Source organism: Mauremys reevesii, linkage group 12, assembly GCF_016161935.1.
Source record: "Mauremys reevesii isolate NIE-2019 linkage group 12, ASM1616193v1, whole genome shotgun sequence".
NCBI lineage: Eukaryota > Metazoa > Chordata > Testudines > Geoemydidae > Mauremys > Mauremys reevesii.
Window position 1 is genome coordinate 21,812,595 of NC_052634.1, and position 23,134 is coordinate 21,835,728.

The following is a 23,134-nucleotide window of genomic DNA, read 5'->3' on the forward strand; positions in this document are numbered from 1 at the left end:
TGCTGTTTAGGGATTCACATCCCCCCACAGCCACCCTGTCCTAACATTGGTCTGACACCTAAATTTTAGCATTGACAGCCAGACCCTGGCCCACTTGGCTTTGGAACCGGTGTCCCCTGCCTAGCAAGTGCTATTGAATTGAGGGTGAGTCCTTCAGTCGGGGTCTGCCAAGCACAGTAGTGCTGCCCTCGATTCACACAACAAGGATAACAACCCTTTATTTCTCCTGCCCCTATAACATGGAGACTGGGAATCCAACACCAGCCACAAGTGATCATTTCAGCAAGCAACCCAACCTACTTCCAACATACTGTAAAATCCACATGCAGACTCATACACGAAACCTTGCAAGAAAATCTTCCTGAGGGGGTCTGAAGCACCTGCTGCTGGAGGGAAGGAGGGAGCTGTGGGTTGGGATTGAGGAGCAGCGTGAGGAGAAGGGGGCTGTGGGTTGGGATTGAGGGGCACTGGGAATAGGAGGGGGCTGTGGGTTGGGACAGAGGAGAGGGGTGAAGAGGAGCAGGCTCTGGTTGGGAGTGAGGAGCAGTGAGCATAGGAGGGACTGAGGGTTGGGTCTGAGGGGCACTGGGAAAAGAGGGGACATGGGTTTAGGCTGAAGAGCATCTTCATTTCCGGATCCAGCAGGAAAGGGGAAGGCAGCAGGTGATTCTAACTCCTTAGGGATATTCTGTGTGTGTGTGTGTGTGTGTGTGTGTGCAGGGGAGGAACATGCTCTATGCCCAGAGGCCTTTATTCCTCCAGGCTGCAAGGACAGAGGGGCTGTCAGGAAGTTGCCCCTTCAAACCCACACAGAGAAAGGCCCTTCTGAGGAAAGGGAAAATCCTGCAGAGAAAAAGTAACATCAAAGAGGACATGAGAAAGACAGTTTAAGATCTTCATGAGTAGTTTATCACCTGACCATGGATTTGAACTGTGGATCCTCAGATTAAAAGTCTGATACTTTACCAACTAAGCTAGTCAGGCTCATGAAGCACAGGAGCAAGTTGGTGCAGAGGAGAAACTAGTCAAGAAAACAAGAGCAAGAAACAATATGGGAAACCTGCTGCTCTCTGGCCCAGTCAACACTACGAGTTTATATCAAAACGTCTGTTAGTCTATAAGGTGCCACAAGACTCTTTGCTGCTTCTACCAACTGAGCTAGCCAGGCTCACATAGGAAAAGTGCAAGTTGGTGCAGAGGTGAAGCTAGTCAAGAAAATTCTTGGGTGAGTTCCCAAAGCCTGAAGGGTCAAAAATATTGTCACGGGTGGTTCAGGGTATATGTTCCCCCCCCCAAAAGCAAACGGAAAAAAATTGTTTCTCGCCTTTCTTCAATGTCACCGTATGTCTACTGGATGCTGCTGGCAGACACGGTGCAGCAGCGCTACACAGCAGCATCCCCTTTCTTTCCCTTCCTGAGGGCAGATGGTATGGGAGGACTGATATCTGTCATTGTCATCCCGTGAGTGCTCCTGGTTGGCCTTAGTGAGGTCGGCCAGGGGTGCTTGGGCAAAAATGGGAATGACTCCCAGGTCATTCTCTTCTTTAAGCTTTGTCTAATGGAGATTCAGTCCTGCCTGGAATATCATAGCAGCTGGAGGCTGCCCTCCCCTTCCTGCCTTTGAATTCTACTTGCAGAGGCAATAAAGTCAGTGTTGTTTCAAATTCCTGCATTCTTTATTACTTCATCACACAAATGGGGGGATAACTGCCACGGTAGCCCAGGAGGGGTGGGGGAGGAGGGAAGCAATGGGTGGGGTTGTTGCAGGGGCACCCCCTAGAATGACATGCAGCTCATCATTTCTGCCCGATGTCTGGGGCTCTGACCTGGAGCAGCCATTTGCTTCTCTAGTTCTTTAGTAGGCTTGCCTGATAGTTTAGCCAGGACTGCCTTTCCATTAGAACAAAACTTAAAGAAGAGAATGATCTAGGAAGGCATTCCTATTTTTGTCCATACACCCCCAGTCAACCTCACTGAAGCTAGCCGAGAGCACGCATGACAGCAGCAAACGGTACAGTATAACTTGCAACTATCATTGTCAATTAGCAAAGCAGCAGACAGTACAGTATAGCTAATAACCATCTTTGCTAACTTGCAAAAGGCAAGGGGATGCTGCTGTGTAGCATTGCAGTACCGCGTCTGTCAGCACCATCCAGTAGGCATACAGTGACGGTGAAAAAAAGGCTGAACGGGCTCCATGGTTGCCATGCTATGGCGTCTGCCCGGGTAATCCAGGGAAAAGGGCGCGAAATGATTATCTGCCGTTGATTTCATGGAGGGAGGATTGACTGACGACATTTACTCAGAATCACCCACGACACTGTTTTTGCCCCATCATGCACTGGTATCTCAACCCAGAATTCCAATGGGTGGGGGAGACTGCGGGAACTATGGGATAGCTATGGGATAGCTACCCACAGTGCAACACTCTGGAAATTGATACTAGCCTCAGTACATGGGCGCACACCGCCAAATTAATGTGCTTAGTGTGGCCGCGTTCACTTGACTGTTTCCAAAAACCGGTTTCTGTAAAATCGGAATAATCCCATAGTGTAGACATACCCTGACACAGCTTTAGAACCCTCTACCCACTATACAGCCAAGAGACAGCAACTCTCAGATCCTGTGTGGATTGTCTGATGGGCTTGGGGCCAAGAGCAAACTGTGTACCCCCTGCCAGAGCAGAAGAAGTAAAAATAGGGGCTTCCCAAAAAAAGGGAAGGGAAGAAGAGAGAAGCAAGTGCAAAAGGAAGAGAACTTCCAGACACAGAACCCTACCTAAATTCTGAAATAGATTACAAGAAAAAAAGAGAGAGAGAGCAGCATAAAGAAAATTTTAAAAACTTTCAGTAAGAACTGAATTAGAAACCTTTAAAACACCAGTTTTCACACTACCTTTACTTTTCTTCCAAATTCTACTAAAAGAAATTAAGACTTGCCACTAAACAACAGCTTTAAACAAGCTCAGATAACAGAAAAGAAAACCAAAACATTTATTTTTAAATTTGTTTTATAAGGACTAACCACTCAGTCTGTGTTCTCTTCTTCTCAACTTCCTAAAAGGAAAGCAAGAACAGTCATCAATAGCAGACAGCAGGTGCATTAAAGCAACACTGTCCACTCACTTCATGCTCAGAAAAGAACACTTTAACTCCTCATCGTGGTTAGCAAGGTCAGACACTTTCAACCACAATTCTCTAGTTACAAACTACAGAAATGATCCCTGAAAGTATAGTCTTAATAAAGCTGTGCTCAGCTACACACCCAGGCTAATGTGCGCAAGCTTTATTCCCATGGTGAATGTTTTCATACAAGGGGTTTCACCCCCAGCGAATTAAAGAACAAAAATCTAAAACCAGGTTCCCATTTCATTAAAGCACAATTGAGACAGCTTTAGAACACTGGCCATTAGAAGATGTTTATGTCGCTATTTACAGAAACACACCTCCTGATTAGCATGTGGAGCTCCTAGCAACTAATCAAACCCTCTTGCTTTGCCATACCTCTCACAGGCTCCTCTGTGCCACATGACAGCCAGTCAGGCACAGACAATGCGGACAGGTCAGCCCTTTCTAGCATGCTCCGCAGCTGTTTCTCTCCGGCTTTCTCTCAAATTCATCTGCACTAGAAGTTTTTGCAGGGTTCTATGTTACTGGTGGTACCTGCACTAAATCAGTGGGTCTCAACCTTTAGAGACACCTGTACCCCTTTCAGGAGTCTGATTTCTCTTGCATACCCCCAAGTTTTACCTCACTTAAAAACTACTTGCTTACAAAATCAGATGCAATATTTATAAAAATAAATCCCTTGAATATAAGTATTGTACTTACATTTCAGTGTATAGTATAGAGAACAGTATAAACAAATCAATGTATGAATTTTAATTTGTTACGAATTTGCTAGTGCTTTCTATGTAGACTGTTGTAAAACTAGGCAAATATCTAGATGAGTTGATGTACCCCCTGGAAGACCATTGGATACCCCTGTTTGAGAACCACAGCACTAAATCACCCTTACTTTTAGAACTGGTGCCACTTGAACCAAGGCATTCGGAACCATTTCAGGGCTAGCAGACAGTAGCAACACAGCTGCACTAGGTCTGTTGTTCCTCCCTACACAATTCCCACTTGGAAAGAAGATATCTTCTGATCTGACCCTATTTACTATTGTGAGCTGCACAGGCAACTTTCTCTGTGTTATGTGAGCAGAATCCACACACTATATACTACCTGTATGGCCCTGAGGATGCCACATCAGCCGCAGCTGCTGATTGGGTCACAGGTTGAGAATCACTAGTCTATAATTTTGCAAAGTCCATTGCCACAGGCTTTCCCCCCATGTCTGCTGTGAGACAAGAGCACATGAAATTCATAGCAATATAAATATGAGTGAAACCCCCCAAATATATTTACATAAAAACTAGACAGTCTCATTTTAAAACAAAGAAAAATACAGGCCACACAGGGAGTGGGGCAAGAGTCTCCAATGATTTATACCCTCTCCTACCCGCCATTCAGCATAAGAATTAACCTACATGGATCATGACTATTTACATAGAGCATCTTTCTCCTACAAAGCAGAATAAGACAAAAGGTTGAGGCTGTTCCCCTTCACATTTGAGGGGGAGAGGAGAGGAGTAGAAGGATTTAGATGCTCAATCCACTTCAGATTATGAAAGAAACCAAGCAGACTAATGATTTACTCAAAACCCACCCCAGCAAAAAGAAAACCAGACTATCTGCACCTAAGCATTAGACAAGTTTCTAAATAAAGCTATTAGATCTAACCTTCCTCATAACTAGATTTCTGGTACATTAAAAAAACTCCTTCTTTTATTCAGTATACAAAGCCTAACCACTCAGTCTGTGCTCTCCCCTCTCGCTTTTCCAACTAGCAGTCTATACAGTAACTCCTCGCTTAACCTTGTAGTTATGTTCCTGAAAAATGCGACTTTAAGCAAACGATGTTAAGCAAATCCAATTTCCCCATAAAAATTAATGTAAATGAGGGGGTTAGGTTCCAGGGAAATTTTTTTCACCACACAAAAGACTGTGTGTGTGTATATATATATACACACAGTATAAGTTTTAAACAAACAATTTAATACTGATACACAGTGATGATGATTGTGAAGCTTGGTTGAGGTAGAGGAGTCAGAGGGTGGGATATTTCCCTTGCTGCTAAATGATGAACTAGCAATTAGCTGAGCCCTCAAGGGTTAACTCTCTCACTCTGCAAGGCAGCGGGAATGGAGGGAGATATGCACATTTCCCTTAAGTACACTGCCTTGTTAATTAGATCAGCTTGCTGAGACCCCAGCTGCTGCAAGCTCTCTCCCTCCTGAGTCCTGCTCTATGGAAGATGGGGTAAGTGGGGTGCAGGAGCAGGAGGTAGGGGGCACCCTGACATTAGCCCCCCCTCTTCCTTCCCTCCCCCCAGCACAGCAAGCAGGAGTCTCGGGGAGCAGCTCCAAGGCAGAGGGCAGGAGCAGCACATGGCAGTGGGGGGAGGGACACAGCTGAACTGTAGGCAGCTGCTGCACAGGGAACTTAGGGGAGTGGGGAGCTGATAGGGGGCTGCCGGTCCATCCTGGGTCCAAGCCCCCACCCAGGGGCAGCAGGTTATATGGGCTCGAGGTGCTCGAGCACCAGGAATATTCAAGACTGGGGGCTGTGCTCCACCAATATTTGGAGCTGGGTTTCTCCCCTGGCCCTGCCTGGAGCGTCCCCTGCCCCCGCCCCACCTTGGAGCTTCTCTGCCTGAAAAAAAAAAACCAGCCAGTGCCTCTCTCCCTTGCTTGTGCTGCAGGCTGCCTGCAGCTGCTTCTGCCTAAGGCATGGGTTGGCAACCGGTGGCTCGCGGCTCGCCAGCGTAAGCACCCTGGCGGGCCGGCCCGGTTTGTTTATCTGCCGCGTCAGCAAGTTCAGCCGATCGCGGCTCCCACTGGCCGCGGTTCGCGGTCCCAGGCCAATGCGGGAGGCAGGAAGCCGCGGCCAGAACATCCCTCGGCTCGCACCGCTTCCTGCCTCCCGCATTGGCCTGGGACCGCGAACCGCGGCCAGTGGGAGCCGCGATCGGCCGAACTCGCCGACGTGGCAGATAAACAAACCGGGCCGGCCTGCCAGGGTGCTTACCCTGGCGAGCCGCGAGCCACCGGTTGCCAACCCCTAGCCTAAGGCTATAGAGATCAGTGGCCGGCAGCCTGTTGGAGCACCAAGGGAGGGGGAGGGGGAGAGAGGAGGGGGGAGGAGGCACACACGTGCTTGGGAGCCCTCTCTCCCGCCCGCCCCCAGCACCCACCTGGAAGAGACGCCAAGGGGGACTCTGGCCAGGAGATGGACATCTGGAGTGGACCTCACTCACCTGAGCAGCTGCTGGGGCTTCTGTGAGGTTTGACCCTGTGATCCGCCCTCTCCCCCCACAGCCCCACTCCTGCCCAGTGCTGGGCAAGGGGCAGCCCCATCCCCAGTGAGACAAGGGTGAGGGGCAGCAGGCTGCAGCAGGGGAGGAAGGAAGCCACATGTGCTGGCAGTTCCCCCTGCCCCCCAGCACCCACCCACCCACCACAGGGGAGATGGGGGAGGGGGGCTCCCTAGACTTGAGCAGCTGGGGCTTGGGTGAATTTTGTGACACCCTGTTCCCCCCCACAGCCACCACCCTGCAGTCCCCACTCCTGCCCCACGCTGGGCAAGGGGCAGCCCCATCCCCCATCCCCAGTGAGGCTATGGTGAGGGTCAGCAACAGGGGAGGCCACACTTGATGGCAACCCCCCGCCCGGTACCCACCACAGGGGAGGCGAGTGGGCTTTCTGGACCTGAGAGAGGCCCTAGGAGCATGTGCAGTGACCATGGATCAGAGTGAGTGTGCTGCCTCGGGGGGGTCCTCTCTGGCCCTAGCCCTGGGGTAGCCTGTCTGCACCCCAAGTTCCTTATCTCCAGCCCTGCCCCACCCCAGAGCCTGCACCCCCAGCACCCCAACCCTGAGCACCCTCCTGCACTGTCAACCCCTCAGTTTAAACAGAGCTTGTTGGTACAGAAAACAGAACCCCTCTGTCAGGTCCATCTTGGGGGGTGGGGAGCCCAGACCCAAGTTCTGGGTCTCTCTCCATTTCCCCAGCCAGCTCCAAACTGACACTCCCTCCTCTGGCCTCTGTGTCTCTTCCGGACAGGGAGGCCACCTGATCTCTTTGTCCCCAACACCTTCAGTTGGCATCTTGCAGGGGAAACTGAGGCACCCACACAGTATTCAGAGAAAATATTAAGAACATTCCCACTTCATCACAACAGGTGCAACAAAATATAATACTGTATATTGAAGTAGGCAAGTGCTGCTTCTGACTTTCCACTTTTAATTGACCCTTGTAATCTTGTGGCACTGACGCGTTGTAGCTTCATTTTATATCAGCTTACAGGGTGGGAGCAGGGGGGCACCACCATTTTGGGCCCCACCAAAAATTATACAAACCTGCCGCCTATGCTTCGAGTTACCTAGTTATCAAAGTGTCGGGAATGGTGTTTGGTGCGTGTCTGGGAGCTCCTCGTGCTGAAGTAGAAAGCAGTGGGGGAAGAGCGGCTGCCTAGCATCCGAGACTCTCAGCATCGCTTCTCGGCTCCTTGGAGCTAAGATCAAGCGTAGTGTCAGTTCTTATCAGTTTAATATCTGATCGGTCCTTTATTTGAGGACTGTATGTTAAATTGATTTTTGAAACAAGGGGATGGAATAGGAGCTTGCTCTGTCCACCCTATGCATTGACCTGGTATTGCAGTGTCTCCAGGACCAGTGCCTCTCCTTCTGGGGAAAACTGTCTGGTTAGAAAAGCAGAAAAAGTTTCACTCTAAAGATGCTGATTTGAGAAGATTTTTTTAAAATAGTTGAAAAAATCAGGCCTCTTTAGCACTTTGGTTTCTTCATGACAACATATTGTTAAAATATCTTGGGAGTGCTTTCTGAGTCTACAGATGTAAGTTTCTTTGTCTTGCTAGAGGATTGTTTTAAAAGCTGAGATTCTTCTGTTTGCTTTGAGTCTTTTCAACAACATGAGAGACAAATGCTTTCCAGACTGAGGGTCTGTTTGGGAGATGGTTGGTTGGGGGGTTTTGTGTGTGGGGGGAACACAGATTGGTAATATTTGAGTCACATGTATATCAATAACTGGATGAGTTACACAGACTTATCCCCACCCAGCCTACGTTCCATATATCTTGACTGAGCCTGTCGCCCACCATCCCAGAGCAGAAGCCTGAGCCCCATCGCACTCCCTCAATTACAACCCAGGAGGCTGTGGCCACAATAAAAGCCCCTGGTGGCCACATTTGAGAAATGCTGGAGCCTCACAGTAAACAAATCCCAGCAGGTTTGTCACACCCTGTCCCCCACCCTGGGGATTTCCTGCCCTCTCCCACCCAGACCAACCTTCCTGGAAGTTCCCACCCCCTATGTATTTACTGCCCTTTCTCCCCGCCAAGGGAACCCGCCAGCAACTCCCTGATCATCCCTCCCTCAACTGGCTCCACTGCAGCCATTTCCCTTCCCCGGCCCCTGGGAGGACGGAATGAGCTGGAGCAAAACATGGATGTTGCGCTGCAGCCTGTTAGGGCAAAAAGGGCAACTGGGGACATGTCAGAACAGGAAATAATTTCCCAGCACAATTCCCCTCAGGCTCTTTCCCTGCACACAGATATTCTAGCTTGTCTTGCATGGGACAGAAAAATTCAAATCTAGGGCTGTCAATTAATCGCAGTTAACTTACGCAATTAGCTTTAAAAAAATCATGATTAATCTGTTTTAATCACACCATTAAAAAATAGAATACTAATTTAAAATTACGGTATTATATTTTGTTTTTCTACATTTTCAAATATATTGATTTCAATTACAACACAGAATCCGAAGTGTACAGTGCTCACTATATATAGTTTTATTACAAATATTTACACTGTGAAATATAAAGTGCTGCAGTGCAATCTCTGTATCATTAAAGTGCAACTCGCATATGTAGCCCCCGGCCGGAATGAGTCCTGCTCCTTCCCCCAGCCCCGCCCCGCTGTGCCCCCCCAAAGCCCTGCCCCTCGCTGTGCCCGCCCCCAAAACCCTGCTCCCGCCCCGCCCCTTCCCCAAAGCCCCGCCCGCGCTGTGCCCGCCCCAAAGCCCTGCCCTGCCCCTTCCCCAAAGCCCTGCCCCTCGCTGTGCCCGCCCCTTCCCCAAAGCCCCGATCCCCTCGCTGTGCCCGCCCCAAAGCCCTGCTCCCGCCCCGCCCCGCCCCTCCCCAAAGCCCTGCCCCCGCTGTGCCCGCCCCAAAGCCCTGCCCCACCCCTCATTCCCCAAAGCCCTGCCCCGCTGTGCCCGCCCGCAAAGCCCTGCCCCTTCCCGCCTCCCCCAAAGCCCTGCCCCGCTGTGCCCGCCCCCAACGCCCTGCCTACGCCCCCCATGCCCCTAAAGCCTTGCTCCGCCCCTTCCCCCAAAGCCTTACCCCTGCCCCCCCATACACCCAAAGCCCTGCCCCCGTGCCCCCTGCCCAGTCATTGCTCACCCCCGTGTGGGGGCACCAGCACTGTGCCAGGTCTTGATGGGAAATTGCAGGGCTGCCCAGAGGATTCCGGGGGCCCGGGGTCTTCGGCGGCGGGGGGCCCTTCCGTTCCGGGACCCGCCGCCGAAGTGCCCGAAGACCGCGGCGGGGCCCCGCCGCCGAATTACCGCCGAAGCGGGACCCGCCGCCGAAGCGCAGCCCGGTCTTTGGCGGTAATTCGGCGGAGAGGGGCCCCCGCCGCGGGTCTTCGGGGCACTTCGGCGGCGTGTCCCGGAACGGAAGGGCCCCCCGCCGCCGAACTACCGCCGAAGACCGAGCTAAACTTCGACGGCGGGTCCCGCTCCGTCTTCGGCGGTAATTTGCCAGCGGGGGGGTCCTTCCACCCCGGAGCGGAAGGACCCCCCGCCGGCGAAGACCGGGAGCAGCAGAAGCTCCTGCGCCCGGCCCGCAAGAGTTTGCCGGGCACCCCGGAGCGAGTGAGGGACCCCGCTCCAGGGGCCCCGAAAAACTCTGGTGGGGGCCCCGTGGGGCTCGGGGCCTGGGGCAAATTGCCCCTCTTGCCCCCCCCCTCTGGGTGGCCCTGGGAAATTGTCCAAGCTGGCCCAGGAGAGACGTGTGTGTCCCTGCTGCCCCCTGCTGGCGGGGCTGAGCACTACTCTGTGTGTGTGTGCGTGTGTGACACTGTTTGTGTCAGTGTGTTGCTGGGATAACCAGTAGGAAATGGCTTTGCAGGATTTTGTATCCTGCAGCAAGTCTCAGTCTCAGTCTCAGTCTCAGTCTCTCTCTCTCTCTCTCTCTCTCTCTCTCTCTCACACACACACACACAGGGACTCACACAATCCCAAGAACACTCACACACAACACACCCAGAGGGGCATGCTAGCCCAACCCCAAAGAGAGAAACAATCACCCCCCAGCTGCACTCACAATCACCCCCCCACACACCACAATATTCACAATCGTGCTCAGCGATACAAATGCAGATAGTTCACTCCCACTGCTCCAAATAAAAGGACCTCCTGCCCCACACAGCATGTGCCGAGGCCTGTGGAACTCACTGCCGCTGGACAGTTACCAATGAGAATGATCCCCTCCTGCTGGATCATCTGCTTGGCCCCCCACTCCCTCTCGGGGCGCGCTGTGGCTGGGGACTGTGCAGTGGCCCAGCACCAGGCAACGCAGAACGGACACCACACGCCCTGCCCACCTCACCTGAGCTGCTCTCCAGGTGCACTGGAGCCCAGCACCCCGCACCTGGGCCCTCCTGCCCCACAGGGGGTGAGCTGCAGCCCCCGCCACACTCCGCAGACGGGAGAAGAGTCAGGACAGCCAGCCCTTGTAAGATGGGGAAATCACCACCGGGGTCGACGGTATGGGGGCTGTGACATATGGAGGAACGGTTGTCGTGCCGGCAGAAGGCAGCAGAGCATGCACATGCACACAATTGCAAACATACACGAACACATGCATGAATCCAGCCACACACACACAATTGCTAATATACACAAACACCCGCACAAATCCAGCCAACACCAACACAAGCCTGGGAGCCAGGGGAGTGGACCAGGCTGGGGCTGGGTCACTCCACTTACCATGCAGTGAGTGCAGGGGCGGGGGCCATGGGGAAGAGCCGGGCAGCCCCCCTGCAGCAGCTCCCCACCCCAGCTCACCTCCGCTCTGCCTTCTCCCCTGAGCACACCGGCGTCGCTCCACTTCTCCCGCCTCCCAGGCTTGCGGTGCCAATCAGCTGTTTAGTGCAGTAAGCCTGGGAGGGGAGGAGAATTAGAGCGGGGGCGGCGTGCTTGGGGGAGAAGACGGAGCAGAGGTGACCTGGGACAGGGAGCGGTTCCCCTGCAGCCCCCCCATTGCTTGCTGCAGGCAGCCCTCCCCCCGCACCTCCCAGCCCCCTGCCCCAGCTCACCTCCACTCCCCCGCCTCCCCTGAGTGCGCTTTTTGGTGCCCCCAACCACTTGGCACCCTGGGCGGCCGACTAGTTCGCCTAGTGGTTGCACCGGCCCTGGCCACTGCCTGTCAGCAGGATTCCCCCTCCTCCTCCTCAGGGAGACTAAATCTCCGCACCTAGACAGCCGGTCCGTCCGCTGCACCACAACCCCCCATGCCTGAGCCTCCCTGCCAAAGTCCTGCACCTGGCTCCAGACGATTAAGTCTCACGTGTCGCTGGGAACTCGACTTCTTGTGCCCAGAGAGTCTCGGCCCCCCTCAGTAGCTGACCTGAGAAACACAATGTCTGCAAAAGCAGCAAAGAGTCGTGTGGCACCTCACAGACTAACAGACGTATTGGAGCATGAGCTTTTGTGGGTGAATCCCCACTTCGTCGGATGCGTCAGTGTCTGCCTTTTCCAAAGAAGTGCCTGGAGGGCCTTTTCTCATGTGACCACGTGGCCTAATGGATAAGGCGTCTGACTTCGGATCAGGTGATCGAGGGTTCGAGTCCCTTCGTGGTTGTGCTTGTGCAGTTTTACCTTTGGGCTGAAAGTCCTGCTCCCTTCAGGGCCTGAACCTCTTCTTGGCCGCTCAGGCCAATGCTCCGGCTTCAGCTAGAGCCCCGGGAAGGAGTTGGGGGGGGGAGGCGTCACAAAGGCTGGGGCATGAGCCCCAGGTGCTTCCAGTCTCGCCTTTGCCCTTCCTGACTTGCCAAAGAAAATGGGCGGCTGCCCGGGCTAGTGTGTGGAGCAGTTTCCCTCTTCCAAGTGTGCGCCTGTCTCTGTGCTGGAGGGTACTTGCTACATAGCACCTTGGGAGCCTGGGTGTTTCTCTGCTTCTCGCCAGCTGGGGAAAAGCCTCTTGGGGTAAAATCTCCTGCCCCACTGCCAAAGTGAGCACAGAGAGTGGGAACAGTAAGAGGCCTCACCAGGGGGACTGGCCCTGCTTTCCTACCATCTTTGATAATGGCCACAGAGCATCAGCAGCCACCCCGCATGCTCCTCTGTGGGTGGCCTTCAGCGAGTGTTTGGCATGGCAGGGAGCAGCCTGGCTGGGTGTTTTTGTGCCTGTCTGAAGGCCACACATAGGCATAGGCCTGCCCTCCACTGGCCCTGACCTCAGTTGCTCTGTGGCTTTTAAGCCTTCCCTTGGAGCCATCAGCACCAGCCGCCTCTGCTCTAGGTGCCCAGAGGAGGAGAGGTGCTGGGCTCTGTGATGAAGTGGGGGATTTTCTTAGGGTTTTCTGTGTTTTCCAGTGGTTTGCATGCACAGGGAGCGGGACTCAGTGTCCCCGGGTGTTACTGGTTTAACAAGGTGAGGGGAGAGGGAGTTTGTTCTTACAGAGGACCGGAGAGGGACTTGGGACCCTGGCTGATGGCCTGGAGGATGGAGACCCCAGTGACTGGTGACCTGGTGACCCGGACACCCAGCTCAGGAGTCACAGGCGGTTCTGGCCAGTGAGAGGACAATGGGCTGCGGGGAGAGGACCCCCGTGACCAACCTGTTCCAGCCAGAGGGGGGCAGAGAGGGGAGGAGGCCCAGGCAACCCAGTTTACCTGGAGAAAAGACAATGGACAGAGGTGGGGCCTGGGGCCGGGGATATCGGAGGCCCAGCTGGGGGCAGGGGGGCTCTGGGCTGGCGAGGGGAAGCCGGCAGAGCCCACCTGGCTGCAGGGGGACTGGGATGTGCTGTGCTGAGGGAGGCCAGGCCTGAGGCCCTGAGAGTTTCCTGTGCTGTGTTCAACTCTCAATAAACCCTCCTGTTTTATGCTGGCTGAGAGTCACTCCGGTCTAGAGAACAGGGAGCATCAACCCCTTCGGGGGTGAGGAGGCCCAGGGGGTCCAGAGCGCGTGGACTCCCTGAGGGGGCCCACAGCGAGAGACAGACTTGCTAAGGCTCAGAGAGGTGCGGCTCTAGGAGGTGGAGGGGCCTGACCCCGAGAGAGAGTGGACCCCCGAGAAGGGCTGTCGCACTGAAAGGGGCACCCCCCATGGACCGCACGGGGCCAAGAGTGGGCACGATCTGTGAGTCCGTGACAGGCAGTGACATCACAAAGGCCTTTTGCAGGACCTCAGACTATTGGTCAAAGGTGGTGGGGAGGTGGTGACCTCACAGAGAGATGCTGACATCAGCCAGGCAGGAGAGGGGCGAGGGGCCAGGGAAACCTCAGAGACCCCTGTGGCTTTGCTTCAGCAAGTCTCCTTCTCCAGGTCTCTCTTTGAGGACTGAGAGAGTATTCGGGTTCACGGACGTGAGCGCCAGGAGGAACCTCTTTCGAGTTTTCTTCTTCCCTTTTAGTGATTTTACTAGAAAACAGACGTCCCTGTTTAGAAGGTAAGAGCCTCCTCGAGGGAAGGGGTGTCATGGGGGTGTCATAGTTTGGATGCCGGTGCCCCCCCATGTAAGGAAGGTCCCGCCACCCTGCTCTGTGTTCGCAGGGCGGGAGAGAGCAGCATCCACGGCAGTGATTTGCTCCTGGCTGCCGGAGCAGAGCAGCAGGCTCAGCTGTCAGAACTTCCCGGAGCGATGAAAGGGGAGGGGCCCATGGCTCTGTAGCAGGAATGCAGGGCAGGCGAGTTCACAGAGGGCGTAGTGGGATACTGGAGGAGGCCAGTTATGGTGATATAATGAACAGCAGCGTCTACACTGACACTCTGTCACTTTAAGTTTGCTGCAAAAAGCTCATCAAAGTGGTTTTATTTGGTAACCAAAATAGGGCAGTTTTGTCACCAGATGTGGCATTGCCGACCGAGGGAGCGTTGTGTGTTTTTCACACACCTGAGCAATATAATTCTGTTGAAATAACTTTGTAGTGCAGACCTGGCCAAAGATTCACACACACACACACACACACGCAGCTTGCAAGAAAAACCTCACCTGCTGCTCTGCTTTGTGGGGCCCAGGTGTGGATGCAGGGAGTCAGGTGTGAGCAGACACTGTACTTTAGCCACAGGCAGGCACCCTGGTTTAGCTGGTTAAAGTACCTGTTTTGTAAACAGGAGATGCTGGGTTCAACTCCCAGTGGTGCCTTGTTGAGATGCTTTTAGAGCACCTGGTATTAGCTACTGTCAGAAGATAAAAATACAGAGCTAGATGGACCTTTGGTCTAGCCCAGTGTGGTTTTTCTTATGGTTTAAATTACACTCACAGGCACTGATAATAGAGTTACTGAAAGTTTGGGAGCTAAGAGCTGATAGGTCAGTGGTCCAAGCCCCTTGCAGGTGACCCCCCTCCCTCTGGGACAGGGGCAGGTCTGAGCTCTCGCACCAAATGCTCATTGTGGCTTCCAGAATCTGTGGGCAGCTCATTTAGTTTACACCCAGGGTTGAGTCCTTGATTCACACATCAAGGATAACGACCCTTTGTTTCTCCTGCCCCAATAACATGGAGACTGGGAATCCAACACCAGCCACAAGTGATCATTTCGGCAAACAACCCAACCTATTTCCAACATACTGTAAAATCCACATGCAGACTCATACATGAAACCTTTCAAGAAAATCGTCCTGAGGGGGTCTGAAGCACCTGCTGCTGGAGGAAGGAGGCAGCTGTGGGTTGGGATTGAGGAGCAGCGTGAGGAGAAGGGGCCTGTGGATTGGGATTGAGGGGCACTGGGAATAGGAGGGGGCTGTGGGTAGGGATTGAGGGGCACTGGGAATAGGAGGGGGCTGTGGGTTGGGATTGAGGGGCACTGGGAATAGGAGGGGGCTGTGGGTAGGGATTGAGGGGCACTGGGAATAGGAGGGGGCTGTGGGTTGGGATTGAGGGGCACCGGGAATAGGAGGGGGCTGTGGGTAGGGATTGAGGGGCACTGGGAATAGGAGGGGGCTGTGGGTTGGGATTGAGGGGCACTGGGAATAGGAGGGGGCTGTGGGTTGGGACAGAGGAGAAGGGTGAAGAGGAGCAGGCTCTGGTTGGGAGTGAGGAGCAGTGAGCATAGGAGGGACTGAGGGCTGGGTCTGAGGGGCACTGGGAAAAGAGGGGACATGGGTTTGGGCTGAAGAGCATCTTCATTTGGGGATCCAGCAGGACAGGGGAAGGCAGCAGGTGATTCTAATTCCTTAGGGATATTCTGTGTTTGTCTGTGTGTGTGTGTGTGCAGGGGAGGAACATGCTTTATGCCCAGAGGCCTTTATTCCTCCAGCCTACAAGGACAGAGGGGATGTCAAGGAGTTGTTCCTTCAATCCCCCCCACACAAAGGCCCTTCTTAGAAAAGGAAAATCCTGAAGAGAAAGAGTAACACCAAACAAGACTCCAGAAAGTCAGATTTTTACACTCATAGTGAGAAGTTTATCACCTGACCAGGGACTTGAACCCTGGACCCTCAGATTAAAAGTCTGATGCTCTACCAACTGAGCTAGCCAGGCTCACATAGGAAAAGTGCCAGTTGGTGCAGAGGTGAAGCTAGTCAAGAAAAAGCAAGCAGGAAACAATTGGGGAAACCTGCTGCTCTCTCTCTCTTCCCAGCACTGGCCTGGCCTGGTATTAGTGCTGGCTAAAAAGATGGGAAAATATCGGCATCTACCAGCCTTTCACAGCTGTACAAGACTCAGGCACAATACAGAGGTGCCCATCTGCAAGTGCCGAATGGTTGGATTGGCTAATGCAGCCTGTAGACGTCCAGGGCACACTGGGATATCGAGCCAAGTGTCCATCACCATCATCATTTCGAAGGGATAATGATAATGATGGGAAGGGTCACAACTGACTCAGCAGTTGCAAACAAAGGTGCACGTTTGGCAGTTACATTGGGAAATTCTGGCTCCTTCTCAGGCTCAGGTTGGCCACCCTGGTCTAGATGTAGAAGTTACAACATTTAAACTTGAAAGAGGGGCCAATTTCCCCATCATTTCCCACCTTTACATCCAAACACAATGACTTTCTGAATGAACCCTCCTCGTTCAGCCAGAAGATCTTGGGGTGGGTGTAGGAGTCACTGGGTAAAATTCTCTGGACTCTGTTATGACTCAGGTCAGAGCAGAGGTACCTAGTGATCTAGTCTGGCTGTAAAATCTATATATCAACACCAAATATGGTGTGAAATTAATCCTCAGAAATGGCTGTTCCCCACCCAGAACCCAGCAAAGGGCTCCCCAGGGAAGGGGGCTGTTGAGGAAGGAAAGAAGAAAGACGTCCTTCTCTCCCTGGAGGAACTGGGCTCTGCGCTTTGGACAGAAAGGAGGGGAAGCAAATGGCCAAACGATGGGAGCAGAACCTGAGAAATGAAACACAACAGGCTTCTGAGCACGTTGCTTCCGAACAGTGAATGAACCTGACTCCTGTATCATGAAAAGCCAAAAAGCCGTTTCTTTCTATGCCCGGGAGAAAAGAGTTCCAATCATTCCTGCCCGTTTCCTTTTGAATTATTTTACATTATAAAGAAAATTGTAACAAAATTAGTCTGAACTTGAGCTGCCTGTTATTAAAAGCTGGTTCCCCAATTCAGTTCCAACTGCCCTGCTAGAAACACCCCCAGGTCCCTGCTCACCCCAGGAATTGGAAAAAGAGAAACCCACACTGGGCACTGCCCTTGGCTCCAGGCTGCTGTCCTGGGGTGCGGGTGGGGACTGATTGTTTGCTGCTGAGGACGGAGCCAGTAGAGGCCTCTGGTGCTCTGCTCCTAGCATCTGCCCGGCCCAGGCTGTCCTCTGCCTCAGCTGCTGCTCCCGGCCTGCTCTAGAGTCAAACACGCAGGGCCCCAGGGGAACAGAGGCTGGGACAGGGCAGCAGCCTGGGCTGGGCTGGGAAGATGCTGGGAGTTCTCGTTCCCTGAGAACTGGCCTGGCTCCCTTCTCAACAGCAAACAAATCAATTCCACGTCCCCTCCCCAGAAAAACCAGCCTGGCGCCAAGGGCAGCAGGGGACGATTCCCTCCAGTTCCCACCGAGGCAGGAAAGATCCCAGGGTGTTTCTAGCAGAGCTTATGGAACTGATGTGAGGAAACCAGCCTTTAATAACAGGCAGTTCTAGTTGAAGCTAAGTGTTTTTAACAATTTTTACAACATTAAATAACCCTTCAATCATAGTGTCACCATCCATAAAATTGCTTCAGCCTTTCAGGTTCCCAAGTGCAATACTAAACATCTTTTCAAATCCAAGGGAGTGGAGATCAGTCAGTGTTCAGAGCCATCCCACATAAAAGAACCATGTTGTGGTACATACTGGCCCCATCATGTGGCCATGGCCTTTCCCTCCTTTCTGTTAAAAGTTTTAGTATTTTGCACAGAAACTTTCTTCCCTCAGGAGAGACTTGGGAACCAGGGCTGCCAGACAGACAAAAACTTTTAAGAGGAGGCGTAACCTGTCAAAAAATGATCTCCCCTCTTCAGTTCAGTGACAGCCTGAAATGCTACTTATCCCGGCGGAGCTGGAGGATTGAAAGCAGCTACATCAACCCCCTGTGTAGCTAGCAGGAATGAACATAAACACTCCCTGGTATCTGAAGAGATATTTAGTTTTACCCTTGGTAAACTACAAGACTAAAGGGAAAGGCAGTGGTGCCAAATATATAGAGTGAAACACGAAACAATTGTCATAGTTATGCCCATAGTGACTGCAAAATCTTTCTATATACTTATTATTATTTTCTCTGGTGTCTAGACATTGACTAGACCTTGACCAAGAAATTTGGCTCTTGATAAAATAATCAACTACCCCTGGCTAATGCAATGGACTAGAAATTGACTGGGGTCTCTCCACGCAGGTTCAAATCCGGCCAGCTACAGCTGCATTAGTATATTGTCATTACTGTTGTCTTAGTGTCTGAGCATCCACAGAGCCAAACTGGAGCCAGATCTGGTCTTGCTCTGAGGCTGGCTACACTTAAAATCCTGCTATAGCACTTTGGAGAAGACCGTTGCTACAGTGACTGGAGGGGTTTTCCATCCCTGTAATAGCTACATTCACAGAACAATCTTTCCTTTCATTTAGCACTATCTAACCATGGGGTTCTGGGGTTTTTCACACCCTGAAAGACATACTTGTTAGCAGGGCCGCCCAGAGGGGGGGGCAAGAGGGGCAATTTGCCCCAGGCCCCGCGTCCCGCAGGGGCCCCCACGAGTGTTTTCTGGGGCCCCTGCGGTTCCGGTTGAGCTCCCGCAGGCATGCCTGCGGCAGGTCCACCGGAGCCCGGGACGAGTGGACCTGCCGCAGGCATGACTGCGGAGGGGGCGCTCGTCCCGCGGCTCGGCTGGACCTCCCGCAGGCATGACTGCGGCAGGTCAAGCGGAGCCGCGGGACCACGGCACCCGCCGCAGTCACTCGTCCCGGGCTCCGGTCGACCTGCCGCAGGCATGCCTGCGGGAGCTCAACCGGAGCCAAATGCCGCCCCCCAGGTCTTCGGCGTGCTCGGGTCTAGAGCTGCCCCTGAGTGGGGGCCCCCCGCCGCCGAAGACCCCGGGCCCCCGGAATTCTCTGGGCGGCCCTGCTTGTTAGAGGGTATATCCTATCACCCTCCCATTCCCTGGTCCTTCTCGCATGACCAGAGAGTAGCAATACACAAAGTTCAAAGGTGCAAACAATTCATTGTTTATTGGGGAAAACTTCCAGCAAGCAATGATTCCAATTTCCTTCCTCAGTGTCCCCCTTCCCAGCTCTGACACCACAGAGGCTTGCCTGTGTCCCTGTTCCCATTCCCTGTTTCTATTCCCCCCCTTAGAAAACATAATTCCAGTTCCCCTACCACCATCCCCATTCCCCCCTTACTTCCTGACTGACTGCAGACTATATAGTAAAACTTGAGTTCTGCTTAGCTATACCCTAACCACTCATTTTACTGAAATGTAACTAACCAATCCTAACATAGTGTAACATGATTATCTAACCAATTATACCCCACCACCTTAATTGGTTTACACCCAACAATTTAATTATACAGCAGACAGAAAGAATCACAGCACCAGACAGAGATTATACAGACAAGCAATAGGAAAATGGGGACTACAGTGATAGAACAACACAGAAATGAGGATTTCACACCCCAGCTATTGATCAGTGAGTTGTTCCTAGACAGGATGCTATCATGGTAGAGGTTGTGGGTGCTGGTTGCTTAACTGTCTGGCCCCCAGGGCAGGATTTTGAGGTTCACCATTACTGTCTCAGAATGCCAGCACCCATCTTTTGGTCACTTAAAATGCGAGCAGGGAGATTACAACACCACAGAACTCATGGAGCTCCAGGAAACGTGTAACTTTAGGTCCGGGTGAGTGTGTCTAAAATTCAGCTGTGCTGTAGAAGGTCTCTAGGAGTTAAAAGAGATGTGCCATCTCGACCTCCCTAAAGAGTTCATCAACTATTAATGAAAACTAGGGTTGATAAGTCTTGTTTTTTGTAGCAGGAGGATGATGGGCTGGTCTAAAGTGCCAGTTTTAAGACTCTTTTTTCCCTATCTCTTGGGTGTTCTGGTCTCTGCATAGAGATGTGGCTTCAAATCCCACTCCTGACATGACCATTTAATTCTATCTGGAGAAAATAGCCTCACTTCAATCTCCTGTGCAACAATAGAACCCCATTTGCTTAGCTTTGCTATTCCAGTAGTTGTGAGAGAAGCTCCAAACCAGGGGGAAACAGGGCCCGTTCTCTCGACCCATCAATTTTTGTCTTCCTTCATTCCAAGCCCTTTCCTCAGATACATCCGTATTTCCCACACTATTTTGTTTAATGTTCTTTGCTTTTATGAAACTTTAGAGTCATCATTTAATTGCCACACAACTGTACTTATGAAGTGAAGTGAAACACAATATTTTTTGGATATTCTTGCAGAAGAGTTTTGCTTTCTGACCTGGAATTGAACAGGGGCTACCCGAGGGGACAATGCTGCTCCTTTTTCTTGGCTCATCCAAAAAACATAAGTTCTTGGTGCCCTTTGTTTCCCTGTTCTTCAAAGGCAAATCAACTGGTGTAGCAGCTACTGAGAAAGCCTTAGAAAAGGGCCCCAAAATTGACAGCAGCTGGTTTCTGTAGTGTAGTGGTTATCACATTTGCCTAACTTGCAAAAGATCCCTGGTTTAAAACCAGGCAGAAACATTGATACTTTCCTTCCTTTGGTCTTTTATCACTCCAAGGCCTTTCTTAACTACATCCATAGCTTCTATGCTTTCTTCCTCATTATTTTTTTCCTTTTATGGAGCTTTAAATTGAAAAGGAGAGGGTTAGCCGGCATTTTGAGGGAAGGAACAGACCATCATTTGGGAGACTGCCAGCTACATAACAAATCTGAGCGGAGAAGAATCCCAACCCTTTGTCCTGCATATTTAGCTCCCAGCCAGCAGTTTTTCCCTTGCCCTTTTTTTTTTTTTTTTGAGCTAACCTTGAGTCCAGGGCGCACCCACTCTCTCCGCCCCACACATCAAATCTGGCCCTGCTGCAAAGTGACCCCTAAGAACCAGCAACCTGCACGAGAGCATGACTGGGGAGAAAGGGTTTCCCATGAAGCTTATAAGCCACTGGATGCGTTGGAAAGAGGCAGGCTCTGAGCGTAACAGTCAGCAAAGAAGGCCTGTTTGGGGATGTGGCTCAGTGGTACAGTGCCTGCTTCGCATGTATAAGGCCCTGGGTTCACTCCCCACATTTGCCTTTCACCCCTGTTGCTTTGCTCATGCCCAGCTGGCATGTGGCCCAGCCAGTCTCCCTGCACAAGTTACAGTCCTGAGCAGTGATGGCAAAGTGCCAATTGCATGGAAGCTCTGGTGGGGTTTCTGCTCCTAAAGCCCCATGGTGACTCTAAGATTCCCATCCACTGAGCTGCTTGAGGAGGAAGGACTGGAGAGAAGGGTCCCATCAGCACAGAGGGAGGAACACAGGACATGGAGGAGCAGTCAGTGCTGAGAGAGGTCAGTGATTTACACGGGACACTGGTCCTTGGAGGGGACAGGAGGTGAGGGCAGCTTGTTTACAATGATGCTGATGCTGAATAGAAAAAAAGGCTGGAGTCAATGAAACATGAGCGATAGAAGGAGAAGGGCAGCTCCACAGAGGGCCCTGGGTGCTCATACACCCCAGTTCACAAGTACCCAACATAAGAATGGCCACACTGGGTCAGATCAACGGTCCATCTAGCCTAGTATCCTGTCTTCTTACAGTGGCCGATCCTAGGTGCCCCAGGGTTCCACAGGTTGACTGTGTGTTATGTGAAGAAATATTTCCTTTTGTTTGGTTTAAACCTGCTGCCTCTTCATTTCGTTTGGTGACCCCTAGTTCTCGTGTCTAGAGGAGTAAATAACACTTCCTTGTTTACTTTCTCCAACCCAGTCATTGCTTTATAGACCTCTATCATCTCTTTTCCAAGCTGAAAAGTCTCAGTCTTATTAATCACTCGTCATATGAAAGCTGCTCCATACCCCTAATCATTTTTGTTGCCCTTTTCTGAACCTTTTCCAATTACAATATATCTTTTATCAGGTGGGGTGACCACATCTGCAGGCAGTGTTCAAGATGTGGGTGTGCCATGGATTCCTGTAGAGGCGCCCTGGCTTGTCCTAGATAGAGAGACTAGACAAACAGGGACCCAGCCCCCTACAGTGATCCCATGGACAAGAACCTGGCTGGGAGTGGGGTGAAGGTTTCCTCTGGACAAAGGGGAGCTGAAATCCCTCAGGGTCCTGAAACTTAAGCAATGAAAGCTTCAAACCCTTTATAGCCATGTGTTGAGGTGCATCAGCAGGTTGGGCTGTAGCAGGGGTCAGCAACCTATGGCACGCGTGCCAAAGATGGCACGCGAGCCAACTTTTAATGGCACGCTGGGACCTGCCGGAACTCCAGTGTGACATTAAAAATCCTGTCGGCATGGCAACCCGCTGGCCCTTCCCCCGGACCCCTGCCACGCGCATGCAGCACTCTGGGGGCTGGGGCTCTGCACTCCCACGGGGCAGCGTTTGGCTTTGCGGGGAGTGAAAGACGCTTCCCGCTCATCCGGCGCCCTGCTGCCTTGCGTGCAGCACTTTGACGGGCAGGGCGGGGTGGGGCTGCGCGCATGCATGGGCAGGGCTCCGAATGAGCGGGAAGCCTCATGGTAAGGTGTCCGGGGCTGGGGGTTGGGGTAAGCGGGGGGCAATCAGGGACAGGGAGCAGGGTGAGTTGGTTGTGGGGTGGGATCCCGGGGGTGGTTGGGGCGGGGTCTCTGGAGGGGCTGTCAGGGACTGGGGGTGTGTGGATGGGGCATGGGAGTCCCGGCGTCTGTTAGGGGTGGGGATGGATAGGAGACAGGGCAGTCAGGGAACAGGGATCAAGGAGGCTCCTGGGGCACAGTTAGGGTGGGGGTTTCTGGGGTCAGAGAACAAGGAGCTGGGGGGGTTGGATGGGTCCAGAGTTCTGGGGGTCCTGTCAGGGGGTGGGGAGCGGTTAGATAGGCATGGGAGTCTGGGGGGTTCTGTCTGGGTGCGGGGGTGTGGATAAGGGTTGGGGCAGTCAGGGGACAGGTAGGGGGTAGGGTCCTAGGGGGGCAGTGAGGGGACATGGGGCAGAGAGGCGTAGATAGGGAGTGGGGTCCCAGGCGGGGGGCGACGGGACAAGGAGCAGGGAGGATGGGGTTCTGGGGGGGGGCAGTCACCCAGCCTTCTGCCTGGAGCCCTGACCCCCCCACACCCCGCCCAGGCCCCTGCCCTGAGCCCTGTACCACCCAGCCCCCTGTTGACTCCTTCACCCCCCCATGACCCCAGCCCTGACT

At 52.7% G+C, this 23,134-nt stretch overlaps 4 non-coding genes across 4 annotated transcripts; 2 read left to right on the forward strand and 2 right to left on the reverse strand.

Moving 5' to 3' along the window:
- Window positions 1-3,022: 3,022 nt before the first annotated feature.
- Window positions 3,023-3,239, reverse strand: LOC120376537. Its single transcript, XR_005587395.1, has one exon. It is a non-coding gene; the product is annotated as a small nucleolar RNA U3 (small nucleolar RNA).
- Window positions 3,240-7,597: 4,358 nt separating this feature from the next.
- Window positions 7,598-7,790, forward strand: LOC120376372. Its single transcript, XR_005587256.1, has one exon. It is a non-coding gene; the product is annotated as a U2 spliceosomal RNA (small nuclear RNA).
- Window positions 7,791-11,919: 4,129 nt separating this feature from the next.
- On the forward strand, window positions 11,920-11,992 carry TRNAR-UCG. The gene has a single exon. It is a non-coding gene; the product is annotated as a tRNA-Arg (tRNA).
- Window positions 11,993-15,766: 3,774 nt separating this feature from the next.
- Window positions 15,767-15,839, reverse strand: TRNAK-UUU. The gene has a single exon. It is a non-coding gene; the product is annotated as a tRNA-Lys (tRNA).
- Between the last annotated feature and the right edge of the window lie 7,295 nt (window positions 15,840-23,134).